Source organism: Miscanthus floridulus, chromosome 18, assembly GCF_019320115.1.
Source record: "Miscanthus floridulus cultivar M001 chromosome 18, ASM1932011v1, whole genome shotgun sequence".
NCBI classification, from domain to species: domain Eukaryota; kingdom Viridiplantae; phylum Streptophyta; class Magnoliopsida; order Poales; family Poaceae; genus Miscanthus; species Miscanthus floridulus.
Window position 1 is genome coordinate 58,128,883 of NC_089597.1, and position 7,842 is coordinate 58,136,724.

General features: G+C 48.7%; 1 pseudogene; it reads left to right on the forward strand.

Moving 5' to 3' along the window:
- The window catches only part of LOC136523904 (uncharacterized), a 50,101-nt pseudogene extending 43,552 nt beyond the window's left edge, over nt 1–6,549 (forward strand).
- The last annotated feature ends 1,293 nt before the right edge of the window (nt 6,550–7,842 follow it).

The window sequence follows — 7,842 nt, forward strand, 5'->3', positions numbered from 1 at the left end:
AGACCAAACATTGCACCTTATAGGAATGCCCGGTTTCCTCATGTTCGATGACAATAGCTGTGCTAATGACACGAGAAGTGGCAGCGATGTATATTAGTAGGGTTTCATCTGGTCGAGGCGCTGTCATGATTGGAGGCTTTGTTAGAAACAACTTAAGCTACTCGAAAGTTGTATCTACCTCCTCTGACCAAGAGAAGTGCTCAAAGGCCTTGAGGAGTTTGAAGAACGATAGTCCCTTTTTATCGAGGCATGATATAAAGCGGCTGAGAGCAGCCATGCATCCTATAAGCTTCTATATGTCCTTTACATAAGTTGGCCGTTTCATGTTGGTTATGGTGGAGACCTTGTTGAGGTTGGGCTCGATGCCACAGGCACTGATGATGTAGCCCAGGAGTATGCCGAATGGAACTCCAAAGATACACTTTAAAGGGTTCAACTTCCATCTATACCTTTTCAGGTTGGTGAAAGTTTCTTCGAGGTCAGCGATGAGATTATCGGTGGTCTTGGACTTGACGACCACATCATCGATGTATGCTTTGACATTGCAGCCCATCTGTTGATAGAGGCATATCTAGATGGCCCTTTGGTAGGTCACCCCGTCGTTCTTGAGTCCAAAGGACATGGTGGTATAACAATACGCACCAAAATGCATGATGAACGATGTCTTGATCTGGTCGTATTCCTTGAGGGATATCTGGTTTTAGCTAGAGTAACAATTGAGGAAGGAGAGCAGTTCACAGCCGATGGTGGAGTCTACAACCTTGTCTATCCGAGGCAGACCAAAGGGGTCTTTAGGGTAGTGTTTGTTAAGATCAGTGTAATCAACGCACATTCTCCATTCTTTATTGTTTTTTTGAATGAGAACAGGGTTTGCTAACCACTTAGGATTTTACAGTTCTTTAATAAATCCGGCAGCTAGGAGCCATTTTATTTTTGCCCTAATAGCCTCCTTCTTGTCTATCGCAAATCTTCTGTGTTGTCTAGGGTTGGCAACGGCATCTTTCGCGTTGACGATGAGCACCCGGCGGGCGGTGAGCTTCCGATCTCTTCTACTCTCGATGGCAGCGAGGCCCTCGAAGATGGTGGCGACCACTTTGTCATGGTCCTAGAAGGCGTTGTTGTTTTTGTCCCCAGGTGGTTGGCGGCCTCTTGCTCCGTCGTTGTTGTCGTTGTCCGACTTTTTAGCCTGGAACTCCTTAGCCAAACTAAGGCAGTCCTTCATCTTGTGCTTGCTATTCTTGTGGAGGGGGCATGGGCCTTCGATGATCTTCTTGTATTGCTCATCGTAGTTGCGCTTGGCGTGAGGTTTATCAACGACGTCAATATTGACTAGATTTGGATCCTTCTAGCCGATCATGGCCACTGTCCCGATGGTGACTGCGGTCGTCGTAGCGGCGGTCGCCGTGGCATCGGTCATCGGGTCACTCATCGCTGCGGTGAGTTGGGCGATGAGTGCCTACATCCTCGTTGAAGTGTACTTCAGCCTCTTCGGCATCGGCGTACTGATCGGCAGTCGTAATCATCTCACCAATATGACCTCAGCTCCTGTGATGTTAGGAATAGAATTCCTCATCTCGAAAAAGCATCTGATGTAGCTACGGAGGAGCTCGAACAACTTTCTGGTAGATGTGGTTCAGATTGTGTTTGGTGCCCGGCCGAGTACACGTAGCCATGTAGTTGTCGATGAAGACCTTCTTCAGCTCTTCCTAGGATCCAATGGAGTCCGGGGTAAGGCTTGTGAACCAGTTCATCATAGTTGGCGTGAGCATGATAGGAAGATAGTTCGCCATGATGCTGGTATCTCCCCCGGTGGTGCGCACAGCAGTGACATAAGCTTGTAGCCACTGTGTGGGGTTCATCCATCCCTTGTAGGGCTCGACTCTGGTGATTTTTAAACCACAAGGCCACTGGAGTGTTTGGAGTGCCCTTGTGAATGGTCGGGGCCCTTTCGGGATCGTCATCATCGTGATCTGCGGCGTTGCCAACATTGAGTGGCTAGAGGGCTGAGTACGGATTACTGAACTCTTGTTCATATTCTTGACAGCGGCGTACTTCTTCATGGCGAGAGAAACGACGCTCGTCAATATGACGTCGCGCGTGTCGAAGATTGTTGATGTGCGCTCGGACGTCCTGGTCGACTTCCTGGTCATGTTGGCGAGGGTAGTCGACGCGGTTGCCCATAGCTCCCCCCTAGAGAGGTTGTCCATCGTCGTGGTACTGGTTGTCGAAACGACTTCTGCTGGGGTGGCGATTAGATCTTGGCATGGCGGATTGGTGAATCGAGCTCGTCGAGTAGGAATGTCTCTGATCCTAGCGGATCTCGTTGACCTAGCAGTGCACCGCTTTAAGCATGGCAGCGACCTTGGTGACCTCTGGTGTTGTGAGAGCCAGACGAGCTTATTGGCGGCCATGGCCAAGTTGGCGCTTGGGGTCTTGTAGACGTCGTGGCCATCAACATGGACAAATTCATCGTCAAGGTTGCATTGGAGTGGGCGTGGCCTTCCTTGCGAGTTGAGCTGATCGTTGCGGGTAGCCTCATTTGCTCGGTGTTGCACGCAGTTGACGTTCCTATTGATGCGAGCGACGCGGTCCTCCTCGGTTTCCCCGTCCCGTGGGGGCTGTTGACACTGACATTGAAAATTCTGCCTCCACGAAAAGGAGGGAAAGGAGGTTGTACGGTGGTGATTTCGACGATAGTCTCCGTAGAGCCCTAGGACTCGGAGTCTGCATTTTTCTCTAGGATGGTTTGGAGGGATGCTTTGGGCATCAACCGACGTGTAGCATGTTGACAGTTGGTGAGAGCTGGTTGGCGAGAGGATAGATATCTCTAGCCTGGTCGGTGAATTTGCCCCTTAGGGCAACTTGGTAGGTGGCGGCGACACAGGTAAGCCCAAAGGGCAGGGCCATAACCCTTGGCGTTTCCTGATTAGTCTCTGATAGATCTGAATCGGAGGGTGGTCAGTGCTGAACTAGAGTGGTCAGAGCCGATTCCGCGATGGAGAGGCAATCGGCGAGCTTCTAGCCGACCTGATCGATGGATGCGATCAGATCGTCGTTGTTGATTTTCCTCCTCGGGTAGCGGGGAAGCGGGCGGCGAATTGTCAATGAAGACGACCTCAGAGGTGGTTTCAAGATTGGATCTGTAGTCGTAGGTGTTGGGGTGATCGGCGTAGAATCGATCTGCACCGGCTCGATGAGCTCTCCGACTCTGTCAGCGTTGACGATCTAGGAGATCGATTCGATCGAGAAGATCTGGCTAGGCTGTGGGAGGAACAAAGAGCCTGCAAAACGTATTATCTTGTTCGACATGGAAACAACACGCACACCCCTACCTGGCGGGCCAACTGTTGACAGAATATCATCGACAGTCCTCCGAGGGGTATCCCACGAAAGTAGATTGATCGACAGAGATGCGTGTAATCGAGAATAAGAAGGCAATAGAGATACAAGAGTTAGACATGTTTGGGCCGTTAGCGCGACGTAATACCGTACTCCTGTGGTCTGTTGGTTTGTATTGGCTATCGTATGATATTGCGTGTGTTTGGAGGGGGTCCCTGCCCGCCTTATATAGTCTGGAGAGCAGGGTTACAAGTTGGTTAGATCTAGGAGATAACCGAAAAGTTATAACAGATTATAGGAATCATGAGATCATATGTATTCTAATAGATCTCGTAGTATCTTCAGGATATCTTTTCGGTGTCTTGCGGTGCGCGCCGAGCAGCGCCGTGCTCCGCAAGGCTTCGTCTTGTGGGCTGGACCACCCCTGGGGGCGCAGCCCATATGGTCTGCCGTGGGTATCCGGGGTCGTACCCCCCACATCACTATTATTGCAAGAACTGCTTCTGTCCCGTCGTGGATGAGTGAGCCTTGGTCAGGTATCCTTAATAATCCCTCTTATATGCTTTTGTGGATTGTGATCAGGAGTTGGCACTGTATTTGAACTATGTTGCAAATGCTAGTTTTGAACTTTAATTTGCTTCCGCTACTATCTATCGAACTTGATTTGTAATAACCTTATTTTGTACTCTGATAAATGAACTGTATCCGTGAACTTTATGTAACATGTGACTTGTATGTTGAATCATGTACGATCTTGGTTGTACGTGGATCGTTTATCGAGACCCGTCGTAGTACTCGATGAACTATCGGGGTTATATGGGCTCAAGTATGACAGTGCGATCGCTTGCAGGCTGCCATTGTACTTGTGCTGTTATAAATTGATCGGTTCTACGACACCTATGCTGTCAGGAGCTGCAGGGAGGTGAGGACTTCAATTTACATTTGGGTATTACTTGTCGGCATCTTCGCATATGTCACACTCCATGTCATATTCTTCCGGCATATGGCACCTAAATGGCTGCGGGATATGTTCATGGGTATCCGGAGTCTCTGGATGGATTTCCTGGGTAAAATTTTCAAGAACGCACAGAGCAGGTCAGATGAGCAAGAGCCTTCTGACAAGATGGAGGAATTGGAGCGAAATCGCAGTTTCTTACTGGTTCTTGCCACATTAGCAGCATCAGTGACATATATTGCAGGTCTAAGCCCACCAGGTGGCTTCTGGCCTGACAACAAGAAGCCTCAATATCTTGCTGGTGACCCAGTGCTGCTAGAGCACCACCCCTACAGGTTCAAGGCATTCTTGGTCTGCAATGCAACATCTTTTGCTGGATCCCTTGTGATCATCATCATGCTCCTCAGTAATACAGCAGTGGATCATGTTGTCAAGTCAAATGCTCTGCGGTTGTGTGTGCTTGTGAGCCTATTTGGGCTTATGGGGGCTTATGGTGCTGGGAGCTGCAGGGAGGTCCGTACATCTCTGTATGTGTTCTGTCTTGTTGGTGCAGTTTTGCTCTACCTCTTCCTCCAGTGGCTCGAACCTTTTGTGACAAAGCCAGCATGTGTAGAGAAGTCCATTGGATGGATGAGAGAGAAGAAGAATGAAGTGCTCCAGAAACTGTGCTCTTTTGTTGAGAAGGGGAGTGGGATTCCAAACAATGACAGAGATTCTACCCTGTCAGGGCCCACTACACAACATCCATCCAACAGAAGCATGTCAAGCATTTCTGGTGATGCAAAGGATGACCTACAGAAATTGCGCACATATCTCCTAGTGCTTGGCATCCTTGCTGCCACCGTCACTTATCAATGGGCTCAATCCACCTGGTGGCTTTTGGGCAGACAGTGTTGATGGGCATATTGCAGGGGACCCAATCTTGGAGGCCATGCACCCCAGACGTTACAGGGCATTCTTCTATTGCAATGCTACGGCATTTGTAGCATCTTTGGTGATCATAACCTTACTTCAGAGCAAGCTGATTACCATTGGTGCTATTAAGCGCCACATATTGCAAACAGCCATGATACTGGATCTCTTTGGTCTTATGGGGGCCTATGCTGCTGGAAGCAGCAGAAAGTTCTCGACATCTGTCTATGCGTTCATCTTAATGCTTCTTGTTTTCATCTGTCATACTTCATGTTCTGCTATCTGTGGCTCTGAAGACACGACTGAATTGGATAATAAATCATTTCAGAAGAAATGATACAATTGATAGTGATGATGAAGAGAAGAATTTGGAAAAACAGCGTAAGTTTCTTATGTTGCTTGCAGTACTTGCAGCTTCTGCCACATATCAGGATGGCATAAACCCACCGGGTGGCTTCTGGGCTGACAATAATGGTGGCCACCGAGCAGGTGACCCAGTGTTCTTTGATGAGTTTCCGCTCCGCTACAAGGTTTCTTCTATTTCAATGCCACTGCTTGCGTGGCATCCCTAGCTATGATTAATTGATTATGTTGCTTGTTAGTAAAAGGTTATGTCACAAGGGCCTCCAATCCTATGCGCTGCGTGCATTTGTCCTGATTGATCTGATGAGCCTCATGGGTGCTTTTGCCGCTGGAAGCTGCAGGAAAGTGTTAACATCGGTGTATGTCATCCTTGTTGTTCTTGCAGTGTCTGTTTATGTCATGATTCAAGTCCTGGTTCTGACATTTGCCAAGGACAAGGTGAATGATTTCCTGGAAAGGATGTTCAGCATAGGGGCTTTTGAGCGCCAACATACATCCATAAATCATGAGAGAAGTATCAGGATTAGGAAGAGAACTGAGCACAAATGGCGCAAAGATTTGATGCTCATTGGAACTCTAGCAGTTACTGTAACATACCAAGCTGCACTGCTCCCACCAGGTGGGATCTGGCCTGATGACCAGGAAGGTCATTTTGCTGGTGATCCAATTCTTCTTGATACCCACCCAAGACGGTATAAGGTATTCTTCTATTGCAATTCCACGACATTCATGGCGTCGATAGTCATGGTAATTTTCTTGTTGAACAATACAATAAGCAAGTACAAGAGATCTCTCCTTGCCATGAAAACAGCAATGGTATTGGACATGCTCGGTCTGCTCGGTGCATATGCTGCAGGCAGCTGCAGGAAGTTGAAGACATCTGCTTACATTTTGGTGCTTGTCATTGTCGTGTTCATCTACATCGTAATGCATGTATTGCTGTCACTGACAAGGTGGCTTTATTGGTGAGAAGGATGTAACACATAATCTGTGCTGATCTCTCTCTTACTGCAGCAAAGTTGGCATTTGGTCAGCTCGTCTGTCCAGTCTCTACTGCTCTAGCAGTATGGCAATAGGCCATCTCTAGTATATTAGTTGGTAGCTATTACATCAGCCATGTCTTGGTAGTGGACTGACCTAAGCTTTATACTGCTAGTACTAGGAGTAGTTGGTGTACCTTAGGAGTAGGTAGTTGGTGTACTCACCAACAACTATATATCTGATAGAGGTACTATCACTTGTATATATATCACACCTAAGGCAATGCAAAAGAGTTCTTCAATTTGCCATATCCAGAAGCGGAGCTTTCGGTCAGCGCTGGGCTTGTGCTGTGTGTGAGCTATTCTCAATATCTTCTTCTACCTTTAGCTATAGTGCGTGAGTGTGCTGGTAAGCTTACTGCTTACCTGTGCAGGACAACCGAAGGACCAATAAGTGGTATCAAAGCCGTACAAAGCGTTGTCGTCGGACTAACCGTTGGCGATGACGGACGGTTCGGAGATGGGCGACAGCAGCGACGTTGCTGTGGCTACCCAGCCACGATAGGAGGTCGTCGTGCACACGGTGCGGGAGGTCAGCGACACCAGTTGGCCGACGCTGACTCGCACCAACTATGACGAGTGGGCAGTGACCATGAAGATCAAGCTCAGAGCCCGATGGCTCTGGAATGCCATTGACAAGGGCACCGGCAACGAAGAAGACGACATGTCAGCGTTGGAGGCTATCCTCGCTGTTGTGACAGCGGAGTACAGGAAGCCGTTGGGGGCGAAGAACTCTACTAAGGAGGCGTGGGAGGCCATTGCAGCAATGCGCGTCGACTCCGACCGCGCAAAGAAGGCGACGGCCCAGTTGCTGAAGCAGGAGTACGCCAATCTCAAGTTCAAGGATGGTGAGTTGGTGGAGGACTTCTCCCTCCGCCTGCAGTTGCTCATCAGCAACCTGAGGAGCCACGGCGTCACCATCGATGAAGAAGAGGCGGTCTTCAAGTACCTCCACTCCGTGCCGGTGAAGTACATCCAGATCGCTCTCTCTATAAAGACGATGCTGGACTTGTCCACCCTCACCATTGAGGATGTGACAAGCCGTCTGCGGGCGGTGGACGATGAAAGGTCCTAATGGATAGAGGAGGGGTGAATAGCCTATTAAAAATTTCTACAACAACATTTAACAACTCGGCTAGACAAATATGAGGTGAAGCGAGTATTGCGCTAGCCTACTAAAAATACAAGCCACCTACCACAATTCTAGTTTATATAATCTCTATCCACACAATG